The sequence below is a fragment of the Cavia porcellus genome, unplaced genomic scaffold, assembly GCF_034190915.1.
Source record: "Cavia porcellus strain 051 isolate PalLab524CR breed Dunkin Hartley unplaced genomic scaffold, mCavPor4.1 scaffold_13, whole genome shotgun sequence".
In the NCBI taxonomy this organism is placed as follows: domain Eukaryota; kingdom Metazoa; phylum Chordata; class Mammalia; order Rodentia; family Caviidae; genus Cavia; species Cavia porcellus.
The window spans coordinates 25,098,075-25,120,026 of record NW_026947496.1 but is presented as its reverse complement, the minus strand read 5'-3'; the positions used below and the strand labels follow the sequence as shown (position 1 = coordinate 25,120,026).

At 39.4% G+C, this 21,952-nt stretch overlaps 2 long non-coding RNA genes across 4 annotated transcripts in view; one reads left to right on the top strand and one right to left on the bottom strand.

The window, feature by feature from the left end:
• Positions 1-1,673: 1,673 nt before the first annotated feature.
• LOC134478514 (uncharacterized) lies at positions 1,674-17,275 on the bottom strand. 2 transcript variants are annotated; one of them, XR_010051181.1, is made up of 3 exons: positions 16,920-17,275; positions 16,553-16,745; positions 1,674-13,897 (listed from the first exon to the last, which is right to left on the bottom strand). It is a non-coding gene; the product is annotated as an uncharacterized LOC134478514 (long non-coding RNA). The 2 variants fall into 2 exon arrangements; XR_010051180.1 differs by lacking the exon at positions 16,920-17,275 and having other exon boundaries at positions 16,553-16,794.
• An 86-nt stretch (positions 17,276-17,361) lies between these two features.
• The window catches only part of LOC111756487 (uncharacterized), a 37,669-nt gene continuing 33,078 nt past the window's right edge, over positions 17,362-21,952 (top strand). For both annotated transcript variants that reach the window (XR_010051178.1, XR_010051177.1), the window contains exon 1: positions 17,362-18,933. This is a non-coding gene — a long non-coding RNA (uncharacterized LOC111756487). The remainder of the gene's footprint in view (positions 18,934-21,952) is intronic.

The following is a 21,952-nucleotide window of genomic DNA, read 5'->3' as shown; positions in this document are numbered from 1 at the left end:
TGAATATTATTTTACAGGCCTAAATAGAACCTGATTTTAAAATTAGAGATAATAGCTTAATATGTTAATCTTGCATAAAAATTAAATCAGATTGCTCATCATACACTGTATTTTTCTTAATGTAGTTTGTACTAAATAGGGATTTTAAAGAGTAGTTCGTTGTTGCTAATGCAGTGATTATACTGGCTCAGGGTTACACATTACAAGAAGATAAAAAATATCTGAGCTGATTAGGAATTTTATCCAATTACACTGGTTCTTTAAAAAATACATTAGCTATAGGTTGGCTAGATAGCAGAAGCATAACAGCTAAAAATGTTACTGGAAATTAAAAAAAAGTACTGTCTCTCTATTTCTCTTCTTTTGTTCTGTGGGACATGGTGTACCAAAGAATCTTATTCTGAAAATTTTTATAAAATGATTTTAATAACCCTTCCTTTAAGTCATTTCTACGAGTCATCGCCTCTTTCAAATATATAATGATATTTATAATTTGGGCTTTGAACTCCTGAAAACCTTTAGAGTTACACAAAGGAGGAATCTATATTAACATTAAGTATTATCAAGGACAAAATAAAATCTTAGATGTGTTACTATTTTTCATGTGCAGGTAGCTATCAAATGATTAATAAATAGAAAACACACTGCTTGTTGGTTGGTGTTCCAAACCAACAAAAACTGAAATAAAACTATTGTTATTGTATAAAAAACTAGGTCTTCATATTTGAGAATTTTGAAAGTGTCACTAATACAGTAAGTTTCTAAGTTTCCATTTCAACTAAAGTTCCTTGTGTGCCTTTGAATTCCACATGGCTTAAGAAATTACTCAATTCTTTTTTTTTATTTGTTTTTTTTTTTGAGACAGAGTTCACTATATGGTTCAGGCCGGCCTTGAACCCACTTTGTAGCCCAAGCTGGCCTTGAGCTAGCTACGATCCTCCTGCTTCAGCCTCCTGAGTGCTAGGATTATAGGCATGCACCTGGCTTGAAGTTACTCACTTCTAACAATCAATCAAGCTCATATAACTTACAGGTAACAAACCTGTGGAGCTCAGAAGTAGAGAGCTTGACTAGCGTGCATCAAGTCCTGTGTTCTGTCCTTAGTACCAGAAAAAAAAAATGGTAGAGCACTAGGGGCTTATGAGGGGAAGAACAAGAGTTCATTCACATGATCTGCTAAGATGGAGTCTGCATTTTTTTTTTCTCTTAGATTACCACCGGGTAGCTAAGCAGATGACAGCTGCTTGTAAATTTCTATAAACTCACTTTAATGGTGGTTTCAGCCAGCCACAATCCACTGAATCATGATTAAGGAGGACTCAATGAAATTTGCCAAATGCCGCCTCATTTCTCAAGCCGAGAGACACCTCTCCCACCTCAGGATTGCTGGAGGGCGGGGACAGAAGCATGGACAGAAGAGGCCAGCTAGAAGCAGATATCCTGGAAAGTACCAAGGCAAAGTCTCAAAGAGAGCGGGTCCTGGTTTGCAAAGGTTCAGGTGACTCAGAAGCAGGCCAACCCACACTCCAACCTGAGTGCCCCTCACTGTGGCAGAAGCAAAATTTACACCAACCTCGCAGATACGATGTCTCCTAATCACAACTCCAGAGTTGTCAACAACCAGGAAAACATCTACTTCCACTTTGAGTAGGCAAATAAATCCATTCACTTGATACACGCCACAGAAGCTTTTATTGTTTATAAATAATTACAGCTCTCTTTCATGTTTCAACATTCTGGGTCTAAGGAGAAAAGGGAATTGGGCCTGTTAACCTTTGCATGCTACCAAGGAGCAGTTTATGACTGGCCAGGTGCAAATGCCATATCTAATCTCTCCCTGTGTCTGTCCTGGACGGAGCAGCTGCAGCAGTTGGAGACAGTTTTTCAGTATCAAGGAAATGTTTATGCCAATATGTCCTACATCAGGGTGGTAAGAAACGTTTACAAATGTTTCTCACTTCCAAAGAGGACGGGGTCTTTCACACTGAGATTCATACCAAGAACGCCACAATGGGAGTCAGGGTAATTGACCCGTTTGGAGATTGGATCAAAGGGGGAATCTAGATCCTTTATCAGCCTGTTTCCTTTTTGGCACTGTGGCTACTACAGTTGCAAAAGCATGTTAGTGTTCTTTTGCTACTCCCTCTGTTTTTCTGGGACTCTGAGCAGGGTACTTATGTACTCAGAGCTAAAGTACCAGAGCAAAGTACAAGAGCAAAAAAATTTTCTTTAATCTTTCACGAATGCCCAAGGTTACTCAAAAGGTTAATGATACAATTTGGGATAAAGAAAATGAGATCTTGAAGAGAAAATGTAATACAAAAGGAAGGCTTGTCTGACTTATTCAGTGTGGGGCAGTAGAATACAATATAAGGATGACTCAGCTCTATAAATAGCTGCCTGAGATGCAATGAAGCACCCGAGCCCCAGTTTCCTTATCTGTAAAAGAGGATTTTTGCAAGAGTACTTTTAGTTTTACAAATTTATCTTGGAGGCATCCATCCAGAATAAGGGAAGGCTGTGTGTCAATCCATATGATCTAATGATCAAGGGAAGGCTGACACAGATTAAAACTGCCTTTTGACATGTCTATTTTTATAAAGTAAGATATTAATGCAAAAACAATTATCTGGAGAATGGTTATAATCACATACCAGGGTGTTTTATTGTTATCTTTGTTCTGTTTAAGTTTCTTTTTTCTGCCTCCAAATATTTTGAGGCTACTAAAGATGGTATCTAAAGCAAGTAGGGGGAATTGTACTGGGTGAAGGTACTAGAACTCTGGTGACAGAGCTGACATTAAACAATTGTTTTAAACTTTATGACAAGGATCGTAGAGGCACACAGAAAAGGGACTGCCACAGGCATTATGTATCATGCTACTTTCCCTTCTTCTCTAGCATCCTTAGAATCTGGTTTTCAATCTCACAGGTCTGGCCTCTTTAATAGACTTGCCTGCAAGCATAGCCAGCAACTTCTGCTTTTACTACATTGGCTAGAACTGTATCACGTGACTACTCCTAGCTGCAAGTGTTGCTGGGAGATAGAGCACTTTAGCTGAGTCTATTGTTATACTAGAACCAAAGTAAGGCTTTGTCATTAAGAAAGAAGGTAAAAATGGATGTCAGGAATGCAACTAGCTGGGGCTGTCTCAGGACTCTTGAGACTTGCAGGTAGTATATGTTGGAGTGGACAATAAATACATTGTATGATAAATTCAGAACTCACAAAGACCTCAGGAGAATAGAATAATAAATCTAAACAGTAGAACTCAAGGAAGTTAAATTACAGTCTTATCTCTCAGGATAAATCTATATTGTAGAATAAGGAAGATGTCTCTGAATAACACCCATGAGAACATTCATTAATCTTAATTTACAACAAGCCTAATATGAGCATTTGAAATGATACTTACATTTCCTTGAATATGTACCGTTAGCTATCTCATGTCATTCTCTGAGCAATCATCTGAGGTGAATGCATTATTATTATCCTCACTTTATTTCTGATCAAACTACATATTCTAAATAATTTGACCAAAGATCTACAGATAATAAGTGGGTAGGCTGAGGTCTGAACCTTATTCACCCCTGTGCTATAGTATTTCCCAAGGAAAAGTGATCTTTGACTAAAAAAGCTTATTAAATCTTGGACTACACAAAAGTATCAGAGTATCTATGCCTAGAAATATGGCAGTCTCTGCCTTTTCCATATGAATGTATGCTTGCAACATTGCAGACAGACAGGAGCTATGAGCACCCTCCTGCATCTGTACCACTGTTGCCTCTGTCTCAGAGGGCACAGGAGGCTCAAGGCCAACTTCTCACTTTGCTGTTGGCCTCTTTTCCTGTCTTGTCTGAGATTCCATCAGGTGGCCCTCCTATCTCCCACATCTCCAACTTCTAACTGAATTCTTTGGCCACTTAAAGTATTCAGAAAGTTTCCATCTTAAATAAATAACACCAGAAGGCCTCACTCATGGAAATGTGGGCTTTAAAAACCATTTCTAATGAGAACTTGTTAATCGCCCTTCTTAAAAGAATATTTAACATAAATTGCCTTCACCTTTTTACCTGCTATCCATACCCTACTTAATTAAAACTTAAGTTTTAAATGTATTTGTATTTACAAGTCCCTCTTCAGTAGCATCTATATTTACAAGTCAAAGAAGTTTACAAAACTGAATGCTTGTATCTTAAGGGCTGCTCATTTATCTGATGTGCATCTGGAAGGCATTCATAAATCTGTTAAGAAGTCTAGTCTTCACAAATGTGTTCTTCTACTAAATCGATATAACTTTTAATTTACTATCAGCCTGTGAACCCAAACTCTGCATGGTTTTATTGGCTCTCTCCTGGTTTTCTCATTATAGTATTCTTAACACAAGGAGGCTGACTACTTCTGCTGTTTTATAGTCAGGCAATCATTTTTGAGGTTGTAACAATACTTAACTTATCATGGAAACACTGGTGTGTTGAGTGATAAAGTGAATGAAAAGTGGCTGGTTCCATTTTGAATTATCAAAGGCATAAACTTCAGTGACAGGAAAGATCCAAGTGAAGGAAATGCAGTGTCAGCCTGTGTCTGCACTAGGACCGTCATTCTCCACGGTCACACCATGTCCTGGGTGACCAGGGTGACCACACTTGGAGTCACCCTGGCAAAACACTTTGGAAGCACAGTAGATAACTTCACAAACAGCTGGAAAACCTCGAGTATCACTTGCAGATATAATTATGCTTCGTATCGTCACCATCCAAGGTATAGCAAAAGCACAGGGGGTGTTGGAAAGGTCTAGTTCTTGCTGGTTTTAATCCTTAGGCCAATTCTGTATGCCGTGATTATGCTATATCCTTCAATGATAACCCTAAAGATGGAAGTGAAACAGAGATTAACTCAATATCTTGTTAAGAGGAAAATAACGATTTTTCTACCAGATACTTATCTTTTTGCAGTTTTTGGCACTTGACCGTTGGCTAAGCAGGATTAGAATAAGAAATTGTTGCAGAGAGGATGAAAGCAGAGAGAGGGAGGGTCCCGTGGTTGTGAGGATGGAAGGTGTGAGACAGTGGTACACGTAGATCACTTTAAAGGAATCCTTTCTTGAAATATTAAGGAGTAGCCACTATTATATTAGTGCTTGTATTTTAAAGTAGCACTTTGATACTTTTAAAAGTGCATTCACATGAATTATGCATTTGTGCGTTTTACTTGCAAAAGTCAGTCCTAGTTTGAAATTTATAAGCCTGCCATAGGGATGGGAAGTGATTTGTCCAATGTGTGCTGTTGCCTGGCTCAAGGGTCTCTCTCCAGCACTGCACACATACATACACTTACTTAGTTTTATCTCTGGCTCTCCATTAGTTTCTATTCTTGAAATGAAGTAAGCAGGAAAGAGAGAAAAAGGAGGGATAGGGAGAAGGAAAGAGAAAGAAAGGGAGGATGGGGGACTGTAAAAAGTGGGGGAAGGAAGGAGGTGAGAGAGACAGAGAGAGAGAGAGAGAGAGAGAGAACCAGGAGAACACAAGCAGATGTTACAAAGAGCCCTACATTAAACGAACAAAAAAATCCTACACTACTGTGTATTTTTCCAAAGACAATGCATGTAATGATCAACTTTTAAAAGTTAATCACATTTACAGAATGTAGAGAAAAACAAGCTGCTTGGCTAATTCTTTAACCTACACCACAGCCTACACTTTAGTATATTTTATCAAATCAGGTTTGACTTAGTGTTAAACAGATCTAAGGAAAAAGAATAGCTTGAACGTGTTCCATAGGTAAAAGAAATCATTTAGGGGACTAGTCTATTGAACACGTTTTCATGGATGGATCAAATAGCATGCAATTATTTTGCAATTACTTTTCAGCCCCCTTGCTGTGTAATTACTCATTTGGTTATATGTGCTTCACAAATTAGCACCTCCCAAATGTCTAAAAAAAAAATTACATAGAGGGCCGGGGATTTAGCTCAGTGGCACAAGTGCCTGGTGAATTTGAACCCAGGTACCAAAAATAAGTAAATAAATAAATAACATAGAACATGGTGATTGTCCTTAGAGTTACATAGTTTCTCAAAGAGTAATTGCCATTTAATTTGCTAAATTTGAATTTATATTGTGACCTCATGGTGACCATGTACTATAGGTTGCCTTTCATTACAGTTGGGGTCTCAAAATATTGTACATAGAGCTACAATACGGGAAAGTCCTTAGGACCAGGTACGTACCTCAGTGGATAAGCATCAGGTGTTTGTACATGCTTTTGGCTTATACAGGGTTTGCAACTGATAATGAGTGTGTATATGTGCGTGCATGTGCACATATAAACATGTAAGTTCCAGGCTGACGAAACCTCCTACTCAGTCAACCCAGGGCCATTTCACTTAAAAAGCAACCCATAATTGTTAGATTTCTTAGATGGTCAAGGGATATATAGATGTGTCAACTGTCTTCTAAAATCACAACAGCAAATGTAAAATCATTGTCACTACATACAAAAAGTAGAAGTATAAAGTTTGGGAGTCACTACAGAAAAAGATACAGGGACTACTGAAGGCCTTTAAACTTGGGAGGACCCTAATACAAAGCCTGCCTTGAATGTGTCATTGTTCCTTGGTATTCATAGGGGGCTGGATCCAGGAATCCTTACACGGGTCCAATTCTTTATATAAATGACATAATAAAATATTTGCATATAACCTGCAGTATCTCAGGCATGTCCAACCCGTGGCTTACAGGTTTTTTTGTACTATTTTTTTTTAACACTATAGTAAAAATTTTAAAAAGAAAGTTTTGCTACTTGTATATGTAATTATCTGTTTTATATGCAGCTCAAGACTATTTCTTTTTACTCAGGAAAAAATTACAAAAAAATGGTGGGCCACAGAATGGACACCCCTGTCACATCTAGATGAATATACTATTTAAGGAGTTGTTAGATTGCTTGCAATGAATTGTGGAAAAAAAGTCTGTACATGGTTAGTACAGATAACATTTTAAAAATATTTTTGATCTGCAGTTAATTGAATCTGTGGCTTTGAAACTCACATCTACTCACGAGGGCCAACTATCTATGTACATGATGTGATTGAAAAATATTGTATGTGTTTAAATAAAAACAATTATTACAGTAAAGGACCCATTGATATTCAGACCCCTCATAATGCTCTTTCCCTTTGAACACATTCATCCCATCATCAGAAGCAGTTCTGAAAGGCCTCTTCTGTGTCTTTAGTTGCACTGTTGTGGTTGCTTTGATGTCCTGAATCAATTTGCTTTTCATGGTCATTTTGAGTTTGAGGAAGAGCCAGAAGTCTCATGTTGCCAGAACTGGTGAAAAGGTAGATGAGAACACACCATGACAGTTTTACAAGCCTGTGTTTCCTTTGGATGGCACGCCACAGCAGGATTCATCGCATTTATCAGACCTCAGAAAGGCACTCATGAAATAGGGTCACCATATACAGTTCAGAAAACAGCAAGAAGGAGGGGTATGTGTATTTGAAGTAAAGGGAAGTATTTTGAGGGGGGCTAATGTCAATGTGTCTTTTACTGAACATGTAGTTATAATAAAATTTTAAATCTAACCATTTGCCATATTTCTGATCCCTCCTTTTGGTAGAAAACAATATGATTTCCAGAAAGTACAGAATTATCTGTTACTTTGGTCCAAACCATGGTTTGCTGAATCTAACTTTACAAGAGATAATTATTTCATGTGCAGCAATTTATCAGATGGTTGGAATCTTGAAATTTGCCATAGTAGAATATTTACACTACGGACATGGGCAAATGCTACAAGCCAGGCTCTGCCCCAGCCCAGATATCCACATTACTGGCACATCACTGAAGTCAAATATCATTACAGAAGCAAAATAATGAATGCACACACTTTCCCAATAACTATTTTTTTTTTTTTTTTGTACCGGGGATCGAACTCATGACTGCCTGCTTACAAGGCAGGCGCTTATGCCACTGAGCTAAACCTCCAGCCCCCTTCTCTAGGTTCTTCCAACCCATTTAGGGTGACCATATTTGAATATTAAAGGTGAAGGGAACAAGATCTGGATGTGAATCCAGAGAAGGCAAATCTGAGTTTGAATCTATTTACCTAAGTCACCAAATGTGTGATTTAGGAAATGTCCACTTCTTTACGTTTTTGTTCTTTTTGTGAAAGGGGTATAATAGTGCCTAACTAATGGAGTTCTTATGGGAATAATAAAAAAAACATGCCTTCCAAGTAGAATTACTGCAGGAATCAAATTAGTTGTTATATGCAAAGCACTTGGAATTCTGGTTACAGAAAACCCTATGAATGGTAGCAATAGGAGATGATGGTTGGCTATAATCATTGTTTCATAATGTATATCAAAGCATTCTGTACAACTCAAATGTACACACTTTTTATTTGTCAAACATACATCAATTATTTAAGACAAGAAAAAAAAGAAATTCCTGTATATGTATTTATAACGGTTGATACATGGTGTCAATTTGAGAAGTTTAGAAGTTTAAGAGACTCAGCAAGGATCCAGGGTCCTCACTTTGTAAACATCCTCAGCCTGTGAAGAGGACAGCATAGAGGTGGTCTAAGTGCTATACCTGCCTTGGGGTGGGGGATGGTAGCCTGCTTACAATATAAGGGAGGAGAAGAGGCTCGGGTTTTTTTTTCCCCCTTTTTTGTTTTTTGCCTCCTCAAAGTATTGTCCCTATGCCATGCCACCTGCCTTGGAACCAGCTTATTAGGGACTGAAATCCCCACAAACTGTGAGCTAAACAAACTTTTCCTTCCTTAATTTTGGGTGTTAGGTATTCTGTCTCAGCAATGAGAGAAAAGTAACCAAGACAGAATTTGGTACTAGTGGAGTGGGGCTGTTGCTATGACTGTACCAGACCATGTGGTATAAGAACCTTTGGGAATAGCTTGTGAGAAGAGTTTAGAAAGGTTCTGAAACGTTTCCTGAAAGAGTAGTGCTGGCAAGCCTTAGGCTGTTCTGTATAGGAGATTCTGGTCAGAGCTCAGAAGAACAGAAGGCTGATAGAAATCCTGCCAAGTAAAGACCAGGCTTGGGAGGTTTCTACTGGAAAGGACTGCATTGGGTGCTGGTCTCCAGATGATGTATGTTATGGTTGGCAGAAGGTTGTCTGCATTTTGCTCATGTTCAGAAACTTCTTGAGACTAAGATTAAGGGCAGTGGACTAATTAATCTGACAGGAGAAATTTCAAGGCAGTTGAATGTTGAGGTGGTGACCTGGCTACAGTTGGGGATTTTTGGCCAGATTTATGTTGAAAATCAAGAGCAGAGAGCCCAAAAAGATGATTTAAAAGATTGTGAGTTTGGCCAGAAAGGAAACTCCAGGAAAGCTGTGGATTACAAAGATAGAGCTGAGGAGATCCCAACTGCAGATGAGGATTAGAAGAATAAAAAAATGGCCTGAGAGCATCACAAGAAGCAGCAAGACTCCACCCGTTGCAGGCTCAAAACTGCAAAAGTGAAAGACTTTGCTTTAAAGAGAAAACCACAGAGCACCATGTTCCAGAATGGTGGCAGCACAGAGAATTTGTTACTCAGAATTAGATTCAGAGTGCCCAGCAATCCAGGCACTCAACCCCTAAAGCCAAGAGAGAAGGAAGCCTGGCTACTGCTCCAGCCAGTAGCAAATTATGACATCATCCACGTGGTGCTGGTTTTAGGTACATGTAGAATGCAAACGTTATGATGTTAAAAATGCTTCTACTCAATTTCAGAAGATCTGAGAGGCCAGGCAACGTGCCCCTGAGATGGCAGTGGGTAAAGCTGTGAGTGTGAAACTGAAGGTGCATTTAAGATTCCAGAAGTTTGGAAAAGCCAGGACTGTGGGTCATCTAAGAAAGCTGCAAGGAGGGAGCAAAGCTGGCCTAAGAGAGAAGCTGTGGGAGCTATAACCACCAGAAGTGCTATAGACAGGGAGCCATGCAAGTTCTTTGGAGCTCATAAATTGCTTTAGATGCTGCACATGGAACTATAGGACTTAACTTTTCCCTGCTGGATTTTGGATTTGTTTTGTTCCAAATCCTTTGAATTCCTGTGTTTGTAATGTTTGTAATGAAAATGTTTATCTTGTGCCATTGAATGCTGAAGTGTTTAACTTTTCATTTGTACAAGGGCTTGCAGCTAAGAGTTTGCCTTACAGCTCAGAGGAGACTTGGAACTTAGACCTTTTAGCAATGCTAAAACTATTAGGACTTTGACAACTCTTCCAGATGGACTAAGTGCCTTTTGCACGTAGAAGTCTTCCAGATGGACTAAGTGCATAAAGGGATGTGCATGAGTCTTTGGGAGGGGGGCCAGGAGTGAAATGTTATGGTTCTAATGTAATATAATGTTGATAGACTTAGCATTGGTTCTTAAGGATTGTTAAATATATGTTATAATGTTCAAGTTCTGAAATGTTAAGAATATGCATATCTTTGTATCTGGAAACTAGTTTAAAGAAATATGTCTGGTTGCCAAGTTGACAAGGGTAGGTTGTTATCAATGATACATTATGTCAACTTGAAAAGTTTAGACATTTAACTATGTGACTCAGGGAGCCAGGGTCATCACTTTGTAAACATCCTCAGCCTGTGCAAGAAGAGGGCACAGAAAGGATGTGAGTGCTATACCTGTCTTTGGGATGTGTTGTAGCCTGATTACAATATAAAAGAGGAGAAGAGGCTTGTTCTTCCCCCTTTTTGCTCTCGCTGCTTTTGTTATTTTCTGCCTCCTTGAAGTATTGTCCATGTGCCATGCTACCCTGTCATGGAGCCAGCTTATTATGGACTGAAACCTCCACAAACTGTGAGCTAAATGAACCTTTCCTTCCTTAATTTTGATTGTTGGGTATTTTGTCTCAGCAATGAGAGAAAAGTAATTAAGACAATATTATTCCATTTATGATTGGAGAAAATTTAGACTATATTGATATCACTTGGTAAATGGCCAATGTTTTTATTGTTTTTGAAGTTCTGTGATTACACAGAATTGGCATTTGATTTCAAACAATTATTTTCTGCAGGAGTTTGGAAGCTGATATCTCTTGGTCACAAAGAGCTTCTACTGTTACACTTGATGGCATTTTGGGGTATGGACAATGTGTTTGCATATAACTGAAGTATATACTCTCTAGCTTTTAAGTCATGCTTACAATACTTATAATGCCTAATAAAATGTAAATTCCATGTAAATAGTTGAAATATGTATTATTTATAGAGTAATGATGTGAAAAAAGTCTGTATGTGCTCAGTGTAGAAGTAATTTTGTCCCTAATATCTTTGGCCCAAAGTTGCCTGATTTGAAATGCAGAATGGAAATCTGACAATATATAGTTTTAATCTGGTTGGGGCTGGGGATTAAGGGGCTGGGGATTTAGCTCAGTGGTGTAAGCGTCTGCCTGGCCCAGAGTGAGGTCATGAGTTTGATCCCCAGTACCAAAAAAAAAAATCTGGTTTCTCTAAAATCATGCTGAAATTATATCCATCAAATAATTACCATCTTGAATTGTTGTTCTCTTATTTATACAAAAAATTTATACAGAATTTATACAAAAAATAACAACAACATATCAAATCTCTATAACACAGAAAAGTTAGGAACCACATTTTTATGATCTAGAATTCAAGTAGTTTGTATATGGTGTTTTATTTCCTTTTGTGTTGTTGTTGCTTATACTCTCCCAACAATGTTTTCCCTTAATGTCAGCACAAATAATGTCAATCTGCCCTTCTGAACAGATGAATAAGAAAAAGGAGGAGGATTAAGAAGAAGAGAAAGAGGAAAGTAATCATGCCTAACACAGCCAGTGGGATCTCATATTTGTGAGGATCCAAGCTAAGTAGTTTACATGCACCAATTCCTGTCACACGTGTAATAAACTAAATGGCACCAGTGTTTTAGTCCTGTCTGACATAGAGGAAGTTGAATACCAGAGAGGTAAATTACCTTGCCTCAAATCACACACATAATCAGTGGCATAGGCAGGAACCAAAAACAGGCCTTTTGACCTTAGAGCTTCACACTAACCCATTTCAGCATTTTGGATAATAGGATCCAAATAAAGGCGAATTAGTACACGAGGCAAATTGACATAATTAACTATATTACAACATGTAAAGCTGCTGTTTTGAGAAAAGCAACACCCCTGATTTACAGTTTGCCAATTTCTTTTTCTCTTTTTTTCTTTTCTTTTCTTTCTTTCTTTCTTTTTTTTTTTTTTTTTTTTTTTTGAGACAGGGCCTCACTGTGCAATTCAGGCTGGTCTTCAGTTCACTTTGTAGCCCAGGCTGGTCTCGAACTTCTAACAATCCTCCTGCCTCCGCCTCCCAAGTGCTAGGATTATAGCAGTGTGCCACTACACCTGGAAAGTTTGCCAGTGTCTGTGGTGTAAATTCTTCTGTATGGTTGACTTCAAGCTGCTAATGGTTTAGTACTGAGTAAAATTCCTGAATATTAGAGAATATTAATATCATCAGCTGGCTCCAGCACATCAGTGACTATAAATATGTACCTGATTGGGGTTTAGAAGACTTGGGTGCTAGACTTCCTGGCCACTTAGAAAATACTGCAACAAAATTCAAATTTGTTTGAGTTTCAATTCCTCCCAAACCTGTATAAGCTGAAAGATTCAATTCCCTTCATTTGCCTGCCTTCAAGGACCGTCAGAAGTATCTACACCACGTGAATTAATCAGTGTGGAAAATACAGTGTTTTTAAAAAACATGAATAGGGGAATCTGCTGGTCCCCACCAGGGCCACTTTAAGAAATCAGATTCAATAAATTTTTTCTGTTCCCCTCCCTACCCCCTTATCTTATCTAGCTTCTCCTTGAACTTGCTTCTTTACCAGGTAATCCTCGGCAGACACAACCAAACTCACTTTGCAATTTCATCTTGGAAGTATTTTTGCTTTTTCTAAGGTGAAGGTTCTTAAGTAAGACATTTAATATGATTAATTTCCCATTTTTTTCACCACATCTACATAGAAAAATATTCTTGAGAAGTGAGCTACAGATTATACAAGACTGCCACAGGGTATGCGGGCTTAAAAAAAAATCAGATTGCAGAGTTCAGAGGGCTGGGAAGAAAAAGTTTCCCCTGATCTGAACTAAACAGAGGTTTCTAGCACTGGCACTGTGTTGGTGTTCCATAGCTGTGACAAATACCCAAGATTAATAACCTGAAAGGAGGAAAGATTTATGTTGGCTTACGGTTTTAGAAGTATCAGTTCATGGTCACCTGCCTCTGTCACTTTGAGCCTATGCCCGGGCAGCACACATGGTAGAACAAGCTACTCCCATCATAGCAGCTAGGAAGCAAGGATGAGAGAAAGGGACCTAATTCCCAGTATTCCCTACAAGGACATGCCCCCAGTGATGTCACTCTCTGCTACTAGGGCCACTCCCTAAATGTTTCACCCTATCCCAATCCAATGGTGCCATCAGGGTGGGTGTGGACCTCCCCTGTAAACAAGAATTGGAAGACAAGGCCAGGGATATAGCTTAGTGGCATACGTGCCTCCCTGGTGGGCACGAGGTCCTGAGTTTGATTCCTAACACAGAAAAAAAAAAAAAAAACAAAACAAAAAAAACTGGGAGACATTTAAGATTCAAACAGGCATTAAAAGCCACATTATTACTGGATTCTCTTTCCAAAATGCAAAAGAAAAATAAAAGATGTACCTTAATCTTCTGAACAAATTAACTGAAATATATTAACCATATAGGATTTCGATTGACTTTCTTTGATCAAGAGTTTTGTCCATTTTCCCACCCCCCCTTTTTTTTTTTTGCTTATTCTTTGCTATATAGTCTGTTGATCAATATTTGCAGTTGAGAATTAGCATTCCTCAGTCCTTGGGAGCATGTGATTTCAGGACAACCTGCAATGAAAGAAAAGCTTCATGTTCTTATGTTGGAATCATGGAGGTCTCAGAGCTGTCTTTCATAAGAAAGAGGAGGAGCAATTAACAGTCCCTCATTCCTGTCATGAATTAGGAGGGGCTACTAGCAGAGTGAAGGATATGAAACATCAAGATGAATGTATTAGCCAAGTGTAGAGGTACGTGTGTATAATTCCATCACTCTAGGAGGCTGAGGCAGGAAGATTGCAACTTCTATCTCAGTCTGAGCACTTAGCAAGACCCTGCCTCAAAAAAACCCAGCAAAGGTCTTGGATTCAATCTCCAGTATATGGGGGGGGGGATCATGTCCCTGTGCATTTGCCCTCACAGAGGACATTAAGTGGTCATTCTTTGCTGTATGAGAGAAAGGTACAAGGAGCTGTGGAAAGGAATGGCACATGTGCCTTCATCGACAAGACTTGTGGGTATATTATAGCTATAGATTTTCTCCAAAAAATTATCCTTTTGATTGATTTGCACAGAATTTTAACAGTAAAGATAAAAGTAGGTAGGGCTGGGGATGTAGCTGAGTGGCACAGCACCTGCCTGCCTGCCAAGTGTGAGGTTGTGAGTTTGATTCCCGGTACCAAAAAAAAAAAAAAAAAAAAGATAGAAGTAGGTAAATTTAAGGCCACACTTTCATTTCTACATCCTTGTCTTCAACTATGACATATTTAGTGTGCTTGGATTTCCCAAAAATTCACATACGTAATCCGTAGTTCTCAATGCTGAGTAGGTGACAGAATTTATCATTTGAGAACTTTTTAAAAATAACAGTGCGTGGGCCATTTGTTGGTAAGCGAGGAGCTCCAAAAATCATAAAGCAAAGCTGGGATTCCCCCAAGGTGGGAGAGAGGTCAGGGTATCTGCCATCCCCCGGACCAACTGGCCACCAACATGCATGGTGCACATGGACACTAGACTTCTGGCCAGCACTGGGAGGCCGGCACCCAGGAATGGGAGCTGCATACGATGGAGCAGAAGCCCAGTGGAACTCCTCCACCTTCAGAAATGGTTTCCTACCTGGAGACTTGGTGCTTGAAATTCCAGTTAGATAGCTACACCTTTTCCCCGAAGCTTAATTTTCTTCCCCAATATAAATGTCCCCAAGGAGTTACACTAAAGCTTCCTGGATTATCAGCCAGGGCTCATTTCCTGCTAAGTTTTGAAAGGAGTCAGCAAGGCAGGTTCCTGAGCCTCCTAGAATCTATCAGTGAGAGCTGGGAAGGGCTCGGGAAGAGACGTCTACCTCCCACTCTCTCCAAGTACAGCTTCCCAGCACTCGTGCAGCTTGCCCTTGACGTGGCATCCATCCCTCACGTAAATGTCACTTAAACCCATCTGTAATTCTATGAATACATGCATAATGCTCCTTCATCTAGTTTTGACCTCTGTGTGCTACCTGGAAATTCTTCTTTCAAGTGAGATTTATGTCAAGAGGACCAAATGAAAAGCAAACAAAAATCAAATTTCTAAGAGACATGCAAAAATAAAATCACTACAAACCCCTTAAAAGGAGTGGTACACATATGATGTGATAATCTTCTGTGTACTCTTCATGCAGTACATATATGTCACACTGGTTCTAGACACTTAGAGAAGCCAGCCCTGGATCATTCCATAGAGTACTTAGCACATTCTGAGCACTCTGTGAATATCCAGACAAGGAGGCTATCTTTACAGGGTGTTCTTTAGAGAAAGGTGCTATGCAAATACTGGTATAGTTATTCTTTTAGCACAAATTTATAATCGACTTTCTGTTAAACATTGCAGCAAGTTAAATTAATTCAGTATGATTACAGTCATTAAACAAATGCTTGGTAATGACTGCTTTCTTATTTTAGCAATTCCTCAAACTACTGCAATAATACTATCCACGGCTTCTGCTCCATTGTCAGATTAATTGGGATGCACGGATCGCCTTCCACCGCAGCATGCACCCTGCATTCTGGCAACGGACCGTGATTTAAGGCCACTGCCAGACTAATTTACCTTCTAGCTTTTCCAATTGCTCTTACCATTTCGTTAGGTACAATTTACTAGATTATTACAACACACCAGTAGCTGAAGGCAATTTCAACATGCCTGTAGTTTTTTTTCAAGGTGTGCTTTTAAAAGCAAAACATGGGCAAGAATTATCCCTCAATTATTTTTGTGACTCTGAAACAAATCCAAACGATAGGGGCAGTGATGTTTTTAACCTGTTTCTGCACTGAAATGCTGGCCCCAAGAATGACCTGCCGGCTTAGCAAGCAGAACAGAAACAGTTAAGTTCTGAAGGCTGCAGGATCAATCTGCCTGAGAGGAAAACAGTGTCAAGAAGCTCCTGCCAGGTGCGCACCTAGCAAGGGTCCCCTCCTGCAGTCACCTTTCCAGTCAAGGTCGTTGCCTGATTGCCCCTTAGACGCTGGCTGTTTCTGCAGAGGACATTGAATGATAACACCCTGCGAGTCAGCTGACTGCCTTGTCATAGCTGCTGCTTTTCTGCAATGCTGCAAATGCCAGCCCCGGCTTCTGCCGCTTCCTAGTCGCAATGCAGCACAGCAGAGGCATACAAATAGGCACAAAGCAACAGAGTTCTAAAGTTTTCTTTTTCTGCTACTACTTAACATTTCTCAAGTGAGGAATATTTACCTTTATTTAGCCAGGAGCTGAGATGCAGTCTGGCTGTTTACGGTGGCTTCTAGCATGCATATTCAGCTGAGCAGGTACTGCTCCAAGCCTGGTCACCAAACTGCCTCTGATGGGGTACGGCTGGTCTCCCACCATGCGTGTGTGCAGTTTGGGGGCTTCGGACACCACGCTGCTCTACCTGCAGGAGTAAAGGCTAGGACAGAGGAGAGGATGCTTGCCATGGTTTGTCTGGCTGGGGCCTGGGCGACTTACCGCACTGACGCTGTGGGACTCTCCAGCTCCCACGTAAGGCTGGTCACGGGGGCTGGCGCAGATCCCCACTCCTCAGTTTAGAACACGGTTTAAAGGAGAAACCAGACTCACTGACCTAAATCAATCCCAGTCCTCTCTGGATGCGGGACAGCTGTCGACTAGCAGTGACACAACCAGCCATCGAGTGGAGAATCCTTGCGACTGCAGTCTGGGTGCAGGTGGAGCCTGGGAGAATGACAGTTTAATTTTGGTCATCTGATGGCTGCTTCTTATTTTCCTAAATAATCGTGCTCGCTAAGTACACAGTCTGGATTAGTCTTTCTTGCATGCAGTCCTCATCAACTCTGGCTGGAAATCAGGGTGCCAGGCAAGCCTGCATTAGCACTGGCTTCCTCCTGCGTGATGCTATGCAGCCAGGATGGGTCACCCTGACAACAAAGAAGGACGCAGAAAGCATCACTTTATCTTCTCTTGTGATGTTAGCGGAACATAACTCTTCGCAGTGATGCCCTCCTGTGTATGTGTGCATGTGTGTGCATGTGTATGTATGTGTGTCTTAATTCATCTAATCGAAGAACCTCACAGATATCATCATGGATGTGGTTTTTAATGATTTGGAAAGAAAGACAGCCTGTGGAGACAGAGATTTGAGACAGCACATTGAAGTTATTGCCAATTTGAAATACTCCATTTGCGAAGCCGAGCCCTAAGGGGCAAACTCGGTAACTGAGAAAGAGATCGTAGATAAAGAAATAAAAATGACAAGCGTAATGGAGGCTCTGTGAAGGGACTGTCAGAGCGTCAGTTCATGGATGGCAATTTCGCCAGGCTGAGACTGAATAATTCATAGATTGAAAGTACCCTGCTTTCACCTTTCCATTTAAACCGGCATGATCTGAATCTCTAATAAATTTTCAAGATAGAGTAAAATGCCAATTTGAATCTGAAGAGCTTTTCAAAGCAGATGCCGTATCCCTGAATCTTTCTATATCTTCCACAATTATCCTATGAGAGAGAATTGCACTTCATCACGAAGCACCATTACCAGGGAAAATTACTGTGATTACAATAGCAATAGGACAGCATCAGATGATCTCCAATTTACCTAATTTGCTAAGACTGACTGTGGTTTTAACACCCATTGTGTGTCACCCTGACCGGCATTCATGGATTTGTCTTAAGTGGGGGGGAAAAAGTGGGGTAGTATGCGCACCCCTTAGCTCCAAAAACCTAGCAAAGAACATCCTTTTAGGTCACAATGTCTTTCATTTGGTTTATGGTTTTTTTTTTTTGTTTGTTTGCTTTGTTTCTAATACCTCTATCCCAAATGCCTGCTTGGGAAAACGGCGAGCCTGTTATGCATCGTAAGTTTATTCTTTGCTACGGGAGGGGATTGACTCGTTAATTTGTACACACTCTTGGTTTTAATATATACAAGCATGTGTTTACCAGAAGGGAGAAAAGATTCCATCCCGGGAGGACAGCTTTCAAATGCAGACAAAATGAAGTATGCATGTTGGCTTCTACTTTGAAACTCCTGTGTGCTCACAGGTTAGAATCCTTTGGGGGGGGAGCTGTAATCCTGGGGTGGTATGTTAAAAACCTTTCCAGCTGAACAGCAGCTCAGGTGGTAGCGCCAGTAATAAGCCGGTACAGCACATCCTGAAAGCCAGTGTGTGAGAGTCAGTGATTAAATGAAGCTCTGGGGGACTTGGGTTGTTCACGCCTGCTCACTGTGGAGAAGTCTGTGCCGAAGAGAACTTTTTTCTGACAGGCTGTTCTGCTTATTTTGAGGTAACTGTGCCATCTTGAGAGGGTGGCATGGATCATAAATTCTCCCTGGAGACCAGGCTGTAACCATTTCAGAGGCGCAGTGACTTCTGGAACTTGCGTTTTCATTTCATGAAGACAGTGATGGGTGGCTTTGCCAGTTATTTCTTTTACGTTCGATTATTTCAGGTAGAGTTCAGAGGTGTGGCAACCATTTGGGAAGAAGGTGGCTTTGGAACATTTCTGCCTGATGTCTTGGGGTTTCTGCTTGAGAATTTTTAGCTCTGATATGTCCTTTAAGTTACTGTCACTGTACCCCTTCTTGCGTCCTGTTCCCATGAGTACGTTGTCACGAAGAGGTAAGTTAAGGTCCTGTTCATTTGTATAATTGAATATGTTCTTTATTGTCTGTTTTCTTTGGATACATGTTTGCATGTTACTCCTTTTTTTTTTTTTTTTTGCTTTTTATTGTTATCCTCACTACCCTGAGGATAACTCACAACTTTTTTATTTCTGTGTTTTTCTACATGCAAATGAAAATGTGGTATTTTACAGCGTGATTTAAATATAGCTTTTGTTTTCTTTATCTAATTGAGTACATTCAAGATTGTATGCTTTTCAGTGACAAAGAGAAACAGCTTTGCTTCATAAGTAATTTGTTTAAAAATCATAAGCAATTTACCAGATATCCATTATGTTACACACTGTTTCCTTTTGCTGGCTCACATTTCTAATATTGAACCCATTATTCTTGTCTTGTAAGAAAGAAGCTTGACTGTTAGTAACAAAGGATTTTTCAAAAGCCTATGCTACCTCAGTGCGAAAGTGTTGTTTCTCTTTCTATTAAAGCACAGTTCTAATATTCAGCAAAAGGTTTTAAAATTTGGTTGAGCAGATTGATTTATGTGTCTGATTCTTAAGAAATACAGGTATCCTAAAAACCATCTAACAATAATTGGACATCAGACATTTGTCATACTCAAATACTCATTAGAGGGATACTCATTAGAAACCGGTTTTTAATTTGATAAAAATAGCAAAGCCTTATATGATTCAAGTAGTTATATTTTTTTAGTCTTAGAAAATGAGTTTGTTTTGTTTTTTAGGATGCAAGAGGCAGAATATTAGTTTTTCCTTCAAAGTATGAATAAGAATGTACTATCGTGTGTTAGTGCCTAATGATATTGAATGTCACTTGCTTTGTCACAAAAAGATAAAATTTATCCCAGAGTTACTAACTTAAAGATCTTGAACCCTACCATTTCTTCGAAATCAAAGTTTCTTTTCAAACTTTAAGTGATTGAGTCCAAAATGATCACAGTATTTTAAAATTAGTTCATTAAACATTTCAAAATAAGTTTATTAGATAATATTTAATCCATTATTGACAAGTTTGCCACTATTCATGGGTACATGTTACTTACAGTGCATAGACAACTTGGAAGCAAAGAATCACAGTGAAGATACATTAGCAGTGGTTAACTTAGGTCAAATTTTAGAAAAATAACACTTAGCACTATATTTTAGGCTTTTTTGTGAGCATAAAAAGGTAAAATAATTATCCCCTCCCTCGTTAACTTCTAGTCACTCCAGAGCATCAGCTGCATTTACAAGGAGTGATTTAAAATCTAAATACCAACAAACATGCTTACAGAAGTCACCAAAATGATTTGTGCTTTAAGATAGAATGTGTCCAGTTTGTCACTTAATAGTCGAGGTAATTTCTGGACACTAATATATATTAGGTTTCACTTCATTACTAATGTCCATCTTGGAGCAAATAAATAAATAAATAATAAACCAAACTTAAATTTTTCATGGACAATATGTTAATTGCTACTGAACATTTACTAACTGGTTAACAAATCCTGTCATGTCACATAAAATCAAATAAGATGTTCATACTTGAGAATCATAATTGTAATTCTCTAGTTAATGTGTTTTACAAGAACAATAGCATACAATATATTGCCTCTTAAGATTCTGTTTGTTTGTTTTGTTTTTGAGACAGGGTCTCACTGTTAGTTCAAGGCTGGTCTTGAACTCACTATGTAGTCCAGGCTGGCTTTGAACTCACAGCAATCCTCCTGCCTCTGCCTCCTGAGGGCTAACTATAGGTGCATGCCACCACATCCAGCTTCTCCCTAAGTTTTAAATGAATAGTAATGAAATGTGCCTTTTACAAATACTAATATCTATGTTCTAGTATAGAAAAAAGAAAAAGACAAGCGAGACAAAAAGAGATCCAAGGAACCCTCATCCAGTGAGCCTCTCCCACCTCATAGCAGGTTCAAAAACGGTTGATAACCTGGTGTCTACACACTGTGCTTTGAAAGAACCTCTCTGTAGTATGAATTTTTCCAACATTTTACTGGGAAAAATTACAGGTATATGGAAAAGTCAAAGCAATTGTGAACAACCATATTCCAACCATCCAGACTGAATACCTCTTTTCTTGCTGTACCCTGTATCTATGCATTTGCCATTCTTTTGTTCCCCCATCAATCTATTTTTTTGGATGCCTTTCCAAATTAAGTCACAGACATCAATTCACTTCGCCCCTAACGATACCCATGCTGAAGTGTTTGACCAGAGCTCACCGTTTGTTTATAGTGCTTTCCTTTAAGTTTAACTTGTACATGATGAAGATAGAATTTCAAAAAAAAATGCACTGTGGTTTTTTATGTGCACCAACTATCTCTTTAACACAATGAGTGGCTGGATGCAAACTCTCAGAATCCTCTATTTTAATTTGGAAGGTAAATGGGAACCCTTTCTAGTGGAAGTAAAGGGGCCTTCCCCAGCCTCAGTCCCCTCCTCCAGGCCAGCCTTCACCCATCAAGCCCAGCAACAACTGGTAACTCACCACCATCAGTTCAGGGAGAGGAGGATCAGGATATGCAAGTGATTCTCAAGATCTATGCTGAGTCCAGGCTCAGTTTCCCTTTGTTTCTTTTGCAGGTACACAAGAAGTAACCCAGCGGGTCATATGAATAATCCTTAGCCTTCTTTCTTTCCCCTCCTACTTCCTCCTCTTGTTTTTCTCTTTTCCATTTGCTCTCCACTCCATTTTGCCCCTCAGAAACAAGGGGGGAAAAATCACATCATTTTTCAAGTCCTTCCACTGTATATAATTTCATGGACATAGTTATAGGAAACAAAGGTGAGGGATTAAAGAATCACAAGAAATATTGTAGGGATTAGTTTCTCCTGGTCTTAATTAAAACATAAATGAGTTGAAGATTGGCCTCTCAAGACCCCTTCACTAATCCATCTCTTGGATCCAGTGTTATGCATGAGATTTATCATTTCTCTCTTAATTGAATCCTACACCAAACCTTACAAATCTCTTTAGACTTGTGTCAGTGTTGCTTCTGA